The sequence below is a fragment of the Rhodnius prolixus genome, unplaced genomic scaffold, assembly GCF_049639745.1.
Source record: "Rhodnius prolixus isolate KJV_2025 unplaced genomic scaffold, Rpr scaffold_9, whole genome shotgun sequence".
Lineage (NCBI taxonomy): Eukaryota > Metazoa > Arthropoda > Insecta > Hemiptera > Reduviidae > Rhodnius > Rhodnius prolixus.
The window spans coordinates 12635494-12650037 of record NW_027411604.1 but is presented as its reverse complement, the minus strand read 5'-3'; the positions used below and the strand labels follow the sequence as shown (position 1 = coordinate 12650037).

The following is a 14544-nucleotide window of genomic DNA, read 5'->3' as shown; positions in this document are numbered from 1 at the left end:
CATCCTACAGACCTATCAGCCTACTGCCGACTCTAGGAAAAGTTCTTGAAAAACTGTTACTTAAGCGTATTAACCCCATATTGTCGGAGTTTGGTGTTATACCAGACCACCAATTTGGTTTCAGGCGTCATCATAGTACTGTTCAACAATGTCACCGGGTTGTTGATGTTATTGCTTCAGCACTGGAGAGAAAACAGTATTGCTCAGGGGCATTCTTAGACGTAAGCCAGGCTTTCGACCGTGTTTGGCATCCTGGATTACTGTTCAAACTAAAAAAGCATCTTCCCTCAACATACTACCTCATTTTGCGCTCCTATCTTTCAGATAGGTTCTTTCAAGTCAGTACTAGCTCAGCAATCTCTTCTTTCTCCACAGTGAGGGCGGGAGTGCCGCAGGGGAGTATACTTGGCCCCGTTCTCTACACAGTATACACATCTGACATACCTGTACAACCCTCTACACTACTCTGTACATATGCAGACGACACAGCCATACTAGCCACAAGTACACATCCTACATCAGCTTCATACAAGTTACAGACACACTTACATAAAATAGAATCCTGGGCAAAGAAGTGGCGGATTAAAATGAACCCACAGAAATGCCAGCACGCCACGTTTACACTCCGGCGGGGCTCCTGTCCACCTGTCCTCTTCAATAGCAATCCTCTTCCTTATACAGATCTGGTGCGCTACCTTGGGCTCTACATAGACAAGCGACTCACGTGGAACCCACACACTAGACTTAAAAGACAAGCATTGACAAAACGTGCGAAACTACTTTACAGACTTCTTGGACGACGCTCCAAATTACCCATTGAACTCAAACGATTAATATATAGTACTATCCTCAAACCTATGTGGACTTACGGACTAGAGCTGTGGGGTTCAGCCAAACCTACAAACATACGGACTGTACAGACATTTCAATCAAAATTACTTAGACAGATAGCTGACGCTCCTTTCTACGTAACTAACCTCACTCTACACAACGACCTCAACATCCCCTTCATACGCCAATTAGCCAAGACTAAATATCAAAAATTCCATACTGCTCTCTCTACTTGCTCCAATCCTCTAGTACAGTCTCTCGCCTCCTCTGACATTTCTGACAATCCTCCTCGCCGACTGAATCGCCAGTGGCCCCGCGACTTCCTCGCAGTCTGAAGGCCTAAAATTAATATCCTCTAGAAAGTGCTGCCGCTGGGCAGTTTCTTTCCTCCTGCCTTTCACGCCTCTATACTTCTACCTCCCTATTTACTTATTGTATAGTGAATTATACAGATTGTAAATAACAAAATAAAATTTAAAAAAAAAAAAAAAAAAAAAAAAAAAAAAATTCTTTTGTAATTTACAATCTGTATAAATATATACCATAAGTAAATAGGAGGTGAATGAGATGAACTTTTGCGGGAAGAGCAGGTGGAGAGAAGGTACCCAGCGGTAGCACTCTCTAGATGAGAGAAGAAACGTGAGGAGGAGAATTTGAGTGGGAGAGAGCAGAGATTTAGTTCTTCAGACAGTAAGTAAGTCGCGGGGCCACTGGCGATTCAGTCGTCGAGGAGTATTAGGGATGTCAGAAGAGGCGAGAGACTGTACAAGAGGATTTGAGCAAGTAGAGAAAGCAGTATGGAACTTTTGATATTTAGTCTTGGCGAATTGGTGTACGAAGGGAATGTTGAGGTCGGTGTGAAGGGTGAGGTTAGTCACCGTAGAAAGGAGCGTCAGCTATCTATCGGAGTAGTTTTGACTGAAATGTCCTGTACTGTCCGTACAGTTTGTAGGTTTGGCTGAACCCCACAGCTCTAGTCCGTAAGTCCACATAGGTTTGAGAATAGTATTGTATATTAATCGTTTGAGTTCAATGGGTAATTTGGAGCGTCGTCCAAGAAGTCTGTAAAGCAGTTTCGCACGTTTCGTCATTGCTTGTCTATTAAGTCTAGTGTGTGGGTTCCATGTGAGTCGTTTGTCTATGTAGAGCCCAAGGTAGCGCACAGGTAGATATTATTATTTTTCTTTTTGACAGGCATAATAATATATCTAACATTCGCTTCGACAAGACACAAAATGCCACTTCAAAGCTCAAAAACCAGAAATCTGTTGACTAAAGTACTCAAGTTTTACTGAAAACTATGATTTGGTGCAAAAAAGTGCTGCAAAATAACTTTTGCTTATAGCAAGCCTAAAAAATGCCCTAGAAAGTTGAAATTGAGCTCCAAATAACCCCATCACAACATATTAACTAATCTTTACAGCAGAAACAACATAAGGAATACATCTTAAAGCATATTTAGATTTTTGTCCCTACTAAAATTTTTAAAAAAACTGTAGATAACTCCTTTTTGCACCAAGCTCTTCAATTAGTACTGAATTTCTTGGGATTTACCACGGTCTTACAAAAGACCATGGGATTTACGTGACGAAACACCTTCTTAATTTACATATTTTCACATAGGCATCTTACTGATGAGTCTACCTATGCACCCGTATAATACATAATGTACATTCATAGGTACAAATGTACTATGTAATACTGTGTATTCGGTTTAACCGGGAATTCAGTTTTCCGGGGTGGGTATAGCCGGAGGTCAGCCCGGTTTATCGACATTGTACTGCACTTTATTTATTTTTATTTTTTATAGGGTATTTATTATATAAAACAAACACTAAACTCTTGATTCTTCAAACCTTCTTTATGATAATTGGTAACTATTCAGTTAATACAACTCCCTTAACAATTAATTTATGGACACCACATTTAAATTCAGTAATGTGAAGCATGTAACGTGCCTTCAAAGGTGCCTCCTCTGGCTCACAAGCCAGGTTAGCCAGGAGGTTATCAACTGCTCTCTGTATCAGAGGAGGCACCTTTGAAGGCACAGTACATGCTGCACAAGCTGCGTAAAGTGCATTATTTGATAAATTAAGTAATAACTTTGATCCTTTACATGAAAGATATTGATCACTTAAATATGTGGCAGGAGGTTTCCAATTTTTTTGGTAATTAAACGCAACTCTCCCAAAATTACCAAATAATTATTAAACCTTCTTGTTTGTAACAGATGTAAAATTAATTTTTACCCATTTTGTGTATGCTTGAGAACATCTAAAGCTCTTAACATTTGATTTTTCTTAGAAAAATCACTCGGAAAACGACTTATTTCCCGATATTAAGAAAAATACTAGCTTTACTGCCTTGGCAATATTTTCAGTAGAAAGGGGATGAAAAAATACATAAAAATGACCTATCGCGTGCTCTTCTTTCTCTTTGATAACAAGTTAAAAAATTGAAATATAATTAATAAATACCCGATTTTGAAATGGCCTAACACCTTTAAACTTTAAATACACTATTTACCAACTTAATACCTATCACTTTCAACTTTATCTAGTTCCTGATACAGTGTTTTTATGAGAATACAGAGCAATCAACTTTAGCCATTTTTTTAGCTCCAATAGTTCACTCCCTCACACCCAACTCAACTTCCCAATAGTAAGCGGAAGACAACTGAATAATATTTCTGAATAATAACTGTAATTTCCAAGGAGCTTCTTGATAGTTTAATAATAAACATAATTTTATTTTCTCTTTCCCTGCTTCCATTAGACCAATTCTCAAGATATAGTAATAAGTAAAGATATATTTGGTAATATGAATGTTTTCTGTCGCCATGGTTGTCAGTGCTTATTCAAATTTACTGCCATAGAGGTATAGTATATATACCTCTATGGCGTAGAGGCAGCAAATGAAAGGCTCCTGTTCTACCTAGTGTGTGAACTACGTTCGACCCAGATTTAACCTATCCAAGCAGCCGTAGTGGTAGGTAACAACCAGCATTACAATTCAACAACCGTATTAGAAGTAATTCATGCAAAATGTCCGTACTCACTGTGTCGGCTAGAATAGTGAGGTAACATTTTGTAACAATATACGCTATTCAATTTAAATATTATTGAATATAACATTGAATACATTATCTTCTATATAATAGTTGTAATTTTTGTTTTAACATATGTTTTGGCTGTTTTTATTTCCTAGATAAATATCTCCTTAACGAAGAAACTTACAATTTAAAAAGTTAAGTATTAGGGGTTGATTAAACGACAAAAGGTAGACAATTCAGTAAGTATTTCAAGTATTTCGCTGATATCATTTCTGCAATTTTTCTGCATTAACTTTTCATTAATATTGCTTAGAATTTATTAGATGCCATAAACCCTTGTGCTGGCCATTTTCGTATACAAAATATTAGTTCAATAAAGTGTAGCACCCACTTTAGCTTAGATTGATTGTAATAAAAGGTGTTACAACTACTCATGCACATGATTTTAAGAAGGTGATAACAAAAAATAATAATTATGACGTCAATTATTAAAAAAAGTAAATAAAAAATGCATATGTCTGCGTACATTACCGACTTTTATTGTTTTAAAACATCTTATTTAAGTTTTTATATGTTGTAACTTAATGAAATATTGATCTACAATTTCTTGTCTCAGAATATTTATTTTTGTATTAAATTCAGCTCAAATACAGAGAACTTTCATATCTACATTTGAGCCGAATTTCAGCTACCTAGAGGAATGAATATAATAATCGACATAAAAAGTTTTCGTGGGTTGTAACTTATCTCTTTCATGTGTTGTAGTCATGCGAGTGTGAAGAAGTTAAAAATTAAATTGGAAATAAAATTAATAATTATAGAGTCGAAAGTGGCCGACAAAAACCGATCGCATTCGGATTGTTAGAAATAAAAGTGAAAGAAAGTCGTGTGAGTGTACATATTAGATGTTAAATATTAAATTGGAAATAAAATTAATAATCATAGAGCCGAAAGTGGCCGACAAAACAGATCGCATTCGGATTGTTAGATAAAAAAGTGAAAGAAAGTCGTGTGAGTGTGCATATTAGATTTTTTTTTTTGCCGCATCAACAGCTGAGGTTATTAGCGCCCGGAGCTTTTTCCAGTGCACTGCCGGCCTCCGGACAGTGTTCTCTCGTTACAGACAACACTGTCCATCACCGGACAGTGAGCTGTAAGAAGCTCCTAGGAAGAGAAAATCTAAGGGTCAGCTGCTGGATTCGAACCCGGGACCTCAGTGTGGGAGTCCAGTATGCTAACCTCATAGCTAATCCCTTCCCTCATATTAGATGTTAAATATTAAATTGGAAATAAAATTAATAATCATTGAGCCGAAAGTTGCCGACAAAAACCGATCGCATTCGGATTGTTAGAAATAAAAGTAAAAGAAAGTCGTGTGAGTGTGCATATTAGATGTTAAATATTAAATATTAAATAAAATTAATAATCATAGAGCCGAAAGTTGCCGACAATAACCGATCGTATTCGGCTGGTTAAAGAGAAATGAGAGAAATATAATATTAAAAAACATGGCTAAGGCTGGTTGGGTTACAGATCCAGTGATTCCTGGAATTGCTGTTCTCTAACCCAACGGGCCTTGATAGCATAGGTTTGGACTGACTTTACTGTTCTGTAGTCAGCTTATACGCTATATCTCGAGAACGGATGATCGCAGAAACTTCAAATTTGATATTTCCTTCCAGTGTCATTAGTGGAAGTGACAATAATTTTTTAGACAAAATAGGTACACCGGAAATACCACTTTACTGAATAGATTTTTCATTTTTTTAACTTTTTCTAAAAAACCGCTTTTCCGATTTTCTTGTAACTTGGTATAATTACAGTTCACAAATAGTTCTACAACTTTTATGGGAAACATTTTTCTGGATTACTTCAATTAAGGGCACTTTTGGGGAAAGGGGTGGTCAGGCAGTCCGGAAGAATGTCAGTTCGCTGTAATGTATGGACTTACTTTTTGTAGTAGGCGATTCTTTAATGAACAAATATTTTGTAGATGAAAATAATTCCTAAGTCTTGATTCTTTGAAGCGGCTGAACTTTAATTTACCATTGGAGAAATATTTTAAAAGAAGGCTTAAAGTTGTTTTCTGGAATCGTTTTGGAGGCAAGATTTTGAACAAGAGGATTTGTACAGAATGGAAAAAAAAAGTCAAAGAATCGTCTATATTTAGATTTAGATTTGTCAGTTACGTATGAGATCTTGAGGTCGTTATGGAGGGTGGAGTTAGGGTAATAAAATGGAGAATTCGTAATCTGACGGAGTATTTTTGATTGGAAGGACTGGATCTTTAGTGAATTGGAATGTTTGGTTGAACCCCACAGCTCAAGTCCGTTATTGGTTGTTAATGACGAAAAGTTTGGTCTAAAAAAAAAAAAAATCATAAAAATAAATGACAAAAAAAGAGCGGCGGTGTAAACTCTGGTCCAATCTATGTAAATGGACGAGGATGCTGTGGTCTTGTAATTAATTCCATTGTAGGTCTGTGGGTTTGTTGGGAAGTAAAGAGCAACGCTTCCACTTCTTTGTACGTATTCCATTTTACAGTTGACATCTGTTGTACTACTTGGTCCACTATTAATTCTAGCGCCACTTCTAATAGCTAACAACCAAATTACAATTCAGTGGCCTTTTACGCAAAAAGCCAGCGCAATACTCCTCTCAACCGTTATGAGCGGAAGTTCCCTCCAGTCTGTCTCTCTCAGGTTTGTCTAGCCTCTAATGAAGAGAAACATACGGAGCAATAGGGTGAATCTCTTCACCAAACCCAGTACACTAAGCAAGAGGGAAGCAAGAATCATGCAAAACTAGAATAAACTTAGCTGTGGTTAAGGCGAACTGGCTATGCTAAACCAGTATCTACCAGATGTTGTATACCCACCCGGGGGTTCCTTGTTTTCGCTATATTAGAGAACAGTTGAAGGACATTTTGCTATCATGGTAACTTTCAGAAGGATGAAGCTGGGGGACTATGTAGTATCTTCTCCCAGAAAGTAACCCTTATTTGCATTGGAGAACTACCAACGTTTGCTCGAACCTTTTACATTTATGCTCATACCATACTCTTCTCCCAACAAATACCCGCCACTCTCATTCTCAATACTTCACAACATGGAAACCACTTGACTCGAAATTTTGCAACCAGTTGAGTATCGAGTGCCAATTTTTATTTTTGCTTACTCTTCTATGAGTAAACGGAAATATTGCGATTGGGTCTAATTTCCAATTTTGATATTCCAACTAAAAAATAAATCCAAAATATTATCCAGCACTGCCGGTCCTAACCACATTTTCTCTCTCTAAATATCTACGTTTCGGTTACATTGGTGCCCTTTATCAGAAACCTCTTTAGAGATAGAGAGATGTATATGAATATAAACTGAAATTCCCTTAATGTTCACTCCAGAGTGACTATTTCCTTCGCTACAGAAACCTAAAAACGAAACAAAGCAAATTTTTACTGATTCTTTTGGCTCATTTTAAATTAAGGTAATCGCCAATTTTTTTAGGCGGGGCTTAACGTCTAACTGCCGATTAGATATCGTTAGCTGGGACAGAACTCATACTTTACAGCAAACAATTTTTTTCTAACAAATAAAAAGTAGTGATACGCTGGATTCGAACCGGGGATCTCCTACACTCAAAGCCACGCTCTTGACCACTAGACCAACACCCGCCCTTGGCTTAGGAACTTCAGGAACTTCTTTAGGGATAGAGGGATGTATACGAATATAAATTCCCTTAATAAAAAGAAAATTTTTACTGAATCTTTTAGCTCATTTTAATTATAATAAGAAATCTATTATTTTTCTTTTTATGCTTCATTTGGATTTTTAATTAATCCCGCTCGAATCCCAGTTATAACTAGAAATTGTATTTATTTACAAGAATAACGTTTTATTACGATTAACTTTGTTCAATACTTTCTAAAAGGATGTATGATGCATAATAAAAGACGTGTTTACATTTACATTTGGTTAGTTACAAGCGATAAAATATAGGTTATGTAAGAAAACTAAGGTTAACCGACATGTTTGAACATGTATATACACACTTGTTACAATAACAGATGCTGGCAAGTGTAAGAAAGGAAAAGTTTTCATCTTAACATGTAACGTCAGTTTTTGTTCTTTTTTTCTTTTTTACTATAGTTCGTGAAATGTTTTATATCCAAACACTTCCAGCAAACACCTCATAACAACATTTTCTGTTTTAATATAGCATAAAAGTGCAATAAAAATAGTGTTTACACATTTGCTAAACACGTAAATTCCTTTAAAACATTTTCATTACAATAAATATTATTTATTTTCAAAACTATACAAAAATAATAAAATTTTAATGATGAAATGCGTAGCTGAAAATACTGTTTATGTATTTTAACGTGCGCACAAAGTGCAAAGGAAATGCATTTAAATCGATATTCGGAAAATTGCAAGGAGAGAAACATTTTAATGCAAATACGAGGGGGTACCCAAAAATAACCGGAATTGCGTTGCCGCGCATGGAGCTTATGTAGTACGCATTTCTGCCGCTAGACTTGTATAGCGCAATTCCTTGCCAGTTCAGTCCTGCCTGTGTTGTCTGCCTGGCTTGTTCTGTTCATCTGCAGTGATTGTTTTTACCAGCGCTGTTTTGTTCTTTTATCGTTTTTTATGATGGCAAGTTTAAGTGAACAACGTGCAGCTCTGAAATTTTGTTTTCTACTCGGCAAAAATGCTGATGAAAGTGTTTTAATGTTGAAAACAGCTTACAAAGATGACGCTATGGGAAAAACTCAAGTATACGAGTGGTTTACTCGGTTTAAAAATGGCGACATGTCGATTGATGACAAACCTCGTTCTGGACGTCCATCAACTGCCCGAATCGACGAAAATGTTGAAAAAATTCGAGAGCTGGTGTTCACAGACCGTCGACAGACAATTGATCAACTGTCAGAGAGTAGTGGGTTATCTTGGAGCTCGGTTCAGCGAATTTTAACGGAAGATTTGGGGATGAAAAGGGTTGCTGCCAAGTTTGTTCCTCGAGTTCTGACTGACAATCAAAAAGAACATCGAGTTGAAACATGTCGTGCTTTGAAACAACAGCTTGAAACTGATCCAGACTTTCTGTCAAAGGTCATTACTGGTGATGAGTCATGGTGCTATGGTTATGACCCAGAAACAAAGCAACAGTCGAGCCAATGGAAGACGTCATCTTCACCCCGACCAAAAAAATGTCGTCAAGTCAAGTCAAACATCAAAACAATGCTGATTTGCTTTTTTGATGCCAAAGGCGTAGTCCATTCAGAGTTTGTCCCCCCAGGTCAGACCGTCAATCAAACCTTGTTTAATTTGGAAGTTTTGAAAAGATTGCGCAATAGTGTTCGCCAAAAAAGACCCGATTTGTGGCAAACAGGAGACTGGTTCTTCCACCACGACAATGCACCTGCACACACAGCCATCTCTGTTACACAGTTTTTGGCTAAAAATGGCATGGTTCCCGCTGCCCCACGCACCTTACTCGCCTGACCTGGCTCCGTGCGACTTTTTCTTATTTCCACGCATGAAAAAGGGCATGAAAGGTCACCGATTTGACAACATTGAAGAGGTCAAGAAAAAAACGAAGAAGGAGCTGTCAGCCATTTCTAAAGATGACTACAAAAAATGTTTCGAACAGTGGAAGCACCGGTGGGACAAATGTATTAGTTGTAAAGGAGAGTATTTTGAAGGGGATAAGGTTGTTCTGTAAAAAATTTGTAAATAAATAGCTTTTAAAAAATAATTCCGGTTTTTTTTGGGTACCCCCTCGTATTTGCAAAACAAAGGGTGCTGCCCAAATAGATCGGGTTGCTAGACACACAGCGTACCAATCAGTCAATCAAGATATATAGACAAAGTTGTTAATAGAAGTTCACGTTTGAACTGGTTATTTTTTGGAATTACGGCCACGAATTTATTTTTTATTAAAATTAATGAACGATATAACCGCCAAGATAGTCAAGTTATAATATATTTCTCATTTTCTAAAATTAATTCTCTATCTTTTCACAAAAATAATGGTACTTTAAGGACTTATAAAAAGATGAAAATAATTTTTACTCCTGAATTTTTAGTTACAATATAATAATAAAGATTACTAATAATAACGATAGAGGGGAAAGGTTTAGCTGAGTGGTTAGCGAATACTGGATTCCAACACGGAGATCATGGGTTCGAATCCCAGCTGCAGGCCTCTTAGATTTTTCTCTTTCTAGCAGCTTTTTACAACTGTCTGTTACAGAGACAGAGAAAAAAATTTCTCTATAAAGTGGTACTGGAAGCTAAGAAATTTCAATATCTAAGTATGGTACCCTGTAAAGTTTGAAGCTTCCAGCGATTTTTAGCGTTTGAGGATGACGTGTTCAAACAAAACCACACAACACTTTCGAAACACTAATTTTTCCAACAAATGGAACTACAAAAATATGATTATTTACAGTTGAAAACTCAAAAAAAAAATCACTGCAAAAGTGTTCAAGGTCAAAGAATAAAAGCTCTTATAATATGAAAGTTGTTCTTACAATAAAAAAAAGGTAGTGACGTATGAAAAATAAAATATATATTCTTAGCGAATGTGTAGCATAAATAAACCTAACTTGGTGAATAATAAATAACTCAGTGAAGGGCCAAAAAGTGCTTGTACCTTAAGGGCCCTTATATTAAAACAGATAAATATTCGCCAGGTCAGATAAACCTGTTACTCGACGAAAACGAGACTGATAAATGTTCCATTGTTTTGTGAAAGAACAAAATTTTCTTACGTAAGTTAAGTAACACGCGTGAAAATGAAAAATAAAAAAAATTCAAAACAGAAAACTTCACACTCACATGAAATTGAGTTTAAACTAAATTAGCAACAATTTCTAGTGTAATTGTTGCAACACTTAATTAACAAACCCAAGCTCTCGTTTGTTAATCATATTGATGCAAATAAATGTGTTGGATTTTAGTTTCCTTCCCTTTTAATTATGTTTTCTTAATTAACATTTAATGGGCATTCCGAAAATAACTTCATTACTTTTTTTTTAATTAGCAACAATCTTGTTAATGAATTCTTTAAATACTTTTCTTTTTCTTATTCCAATGTTAATTTAAAATTGAAGCCATCGAGGTATCAAACTTATGAACTATGTTATCATGAAGGCACTGTCACATTGTTAATAAATTTCTTTAAAACCAAAGTAGTGCTGCACGAGAAACGTGACAAATCTTGGTCTCGGTACCGAGACCGAGACCGAGACGAGACTTGAGCAACCGAGACCGAGACATGATATATATCTCGTCGAGAAATCTCGGTCTCGTCTCGGTTTTTCAAATATTAATTTTTAGCTACAAAGTTATAAAATTGTGTTCTTTATTAATAAATAATCATTACGGGTATTGAATTAATTATTAAAAGATACGATTTTATTCTATATGTCCAATATTACTACATCTTTTGACTTCGAATTACATAAGTAAAGTAAGCAAAGTAAAGTAATCGACTACTTTTTCAGGCGGGGTTTTACGTCCAACTACCAATTAGGTGTCGCGGACGGAGGCGACTAGCAAACATACTTTACTGTAAATTTCTCATATTAACCATTAAATAAAATCTAAGGCCTAAGACCGGGAATCGAACCCAGTACCACAATACACATTATCTTCGCAGGTCTCGCACCGCTCGGTTACCGTGGCGGCCCCCTTCGAATTACCTAATTTTTACATAAATTCACTAAATTTCACTATTCATATCATTCATTCATTCAATTTCATAAATTTCACTATTAATAATCTAATACTTTGAACTTAGATATTATTTGAATTATATTTTAGAATTAATGAATTTGAAAAAAAAGACTATCTATGCACCTAAAAAATATTGCCACAAATTTTCGTTTTTAAGATACACTTTGCCCAAGCATTGATACATAAAAGAGCTTTTACTGAGTCAGAAGTTAGAGAAGATCTTCTATTGGTCATTATCATCGCAGCTTGCGAAAATAATCTTTCCGATGGCACTGAAGTTGCACAGATACTAAAAACATCTTTCGCCATTCTAGACAAATTTTTGAAGGAATTCTCAAGTGTTTTCCACCATTCTAAAATGTCAACGTCTACTGGTGCTTGGTCTAATTTGGTGTAATTATTTCTGTCTTCCATTCTTCGGTGATATTTGTTGATTTTTGAGCAAATAGTGCAAAAATATTGATGCAGTCGTCGTCGTCGTCAAAAGGTGAATCACCAGATTCTTTATCTTCACCAACAGCCATAACTAATGGAGCGGGAAGTTTGTTGGGAGGTGTATTTTTTATTTCACGAATCGACTTGTTATAGTAGGCAGATATGTTATTTGGGTCTTTCATTTGGCGCGTTTTTAACATCTTTTTGAAATTATATAAAGATATATAACAGTAATAGTAATATATGATGCATTGAAGTGTAAGTAGTTGTCTTCTTTTACACACATTTTCATTACCAATATATAAATTAAAATAATTATTAAAAAATAATAACATTTTTTGAAAAGATTATTAATAGCAAACCACTTTTAATACTTAAACAAAAATTCAAAAAACCGAGACCGAGACTGCATAAAGTCTCGCCTCGTCTCGGTCTCGTGCAGCACTAAACCAAAGAAATATTATGATGGCTCAGCAATGGCGACTCAGGACTCAGGTAGTATCGTTATAAGATCCCTAATAAAGAATTTTGTAAAACTTGAATAAAAGATTACCCCAAATGCTGAATATAACAATTTTATAACGTAATTAGACAACTTTATTTAAGAATAATTTAATTCAACAAATTTAATTTAAATATGCCGAAAAAAATCTGAATTTAGTATTGAGCGACTCTATTTGTATTAATACAAGATATTAATTTAAAAAAATAACTACATATTTCTAAATTACTTAAAGCAGAGAACATTTTACATCTATGAAATTAACCGAAATAGAATCATACTTTTATCTAAAGAAAGACCGCTGAAACATCAAGAACTAGCTAAAAGAGGCTGTGATACGACCAGACAAATAGTCTTCGTTCCGCAACGCTGGTTAGAAATGCAAAAATGAACCTGGATAGAGACCTAAGCTTCGTCGGTCAGCAGAGGAGAATATGAAGATAGCGATTAGAAGTGAAGCCCGCAAAAGCTAAGATATATTGGTATAGGCCTAGGATTTTATTGGCATTTAGATGTAAAGCCCTCCTGAAAAGATGGGTATTACTTACCCTTGTTTTAAAAATTAATTATAAATTAAAACATTGTATAATTAATTCCCAGTTGACCCGAGCAAATGCAGTATCTTGTTGATTTTATATTAAAAATTATAAAATAAAAATCTTGGGCCGCAGAGAGGGACTTTAAAGAAGTAAGTAGGACTAAAGACTTGAATGGTTTTCAAGATAGAATCTAATTGATAATTTGATGATGTAACTTGATGAATTTCAAGACACAATTTAGTCTCAAATATTTTGTGTGGCTAAAAATTGTTTGGTGAATGAAATTGAGCGTTCCGATTACCGGACCATTAAAACTATAGACTAGCGATGGCTTCAATCGTAATGTTTTCCTCTTCATGATTTTGATGGGGCCTTATTCTCGACGCTCTAAAAAATCAATAAAAGAAAAACATCAGACGGATGAAGTTTGTGGTAACTAGCATTGGGATAACGAAGTGCAAGGAAACGCCTAACTTAAATTCAATAGAATGCAACTGAGCAGTTTTTTTTTTTTTAAAAAGTTGCAAGTGTGAAGAGAATTTGGTATTTATCTTTTCTTAAAATTAAATAAATATACCAAAACTATATTGGTGTATATATTTAAAAATGATTGGTAATTTCTGGATACGATACCGCGGCTCGTGTAAAGCTATTCCGGAAGTTAAGGTACATCGAACTCATCAGGGTTAGTTAATACTTCAAAAAAAAAATTAACAGGTTTCTTTAAAGAGAAATAAAATAAATGGTTTCATTTTCCCGCAATGACCGCAGAAAGTCTTTCCGTTAGTCTTGGATGGCCATTCCCATAATAAACACACCTAATTCTACTTTACAGGCCAAAAGATGTAAAAGATCTGCTCATCTCTTCGATCAACTACTTTTCTATAATATGGGGAAGATAATTTCAGCCTAATTAGATAGATAAACAGCATTAAGGAAACCATGGGTGAAAAACATGGCCAAAAATCCAGTTTCAAGGAGCCGAGTGTTCACGAAGTAAACTATTCGATCATAGTTTCTCTACATATTTAAAAAAAATATATATATTTTAGACAAATTTATAGCGCCAAAGACACTGATTTTGCAAGCGAAGTATGAAAGAAGTGCATCTCCGTTAATTTAAATTTTCTCAATAAATAATTTATTTTTATGTAAACATGAAGACACAAAAATACTTTTAAATTTTTGAAATGGCTAAATTAAAAATTATTTACGAATACATTAAATTTAATATATAAAAAGTTAAAAATTGATAAAAAACGATATACTCATATTAGAATATTAAATTTAATATTTTATTCTAATAAAGATAATAATAAATAAATTAATATAATTTTATATTACAATTAATATTTTTTATTAGGCCCTAATTTAATTCCTTAATATTTTTTATTAATGAATCTAAAATGCGACTAAAATTTTGCAAATTACAAATTTAAA

The 14544-nt window shown here is 34.9% G+C and overlaps 1 protein-coding gene across 2 annotated transcripts in view; it reads right to left on the bottom strand.

Annotated features, from left to right (window-relative positions):
* The window catches only part of LOC141453907 (uncharacterized), a 637650-nt gene that overhangs the window by 617074 nt on the left and 6032 nt on the right, over nucleotides 1-14544 (bottom strand). The window lies entirely within an intron of this gene.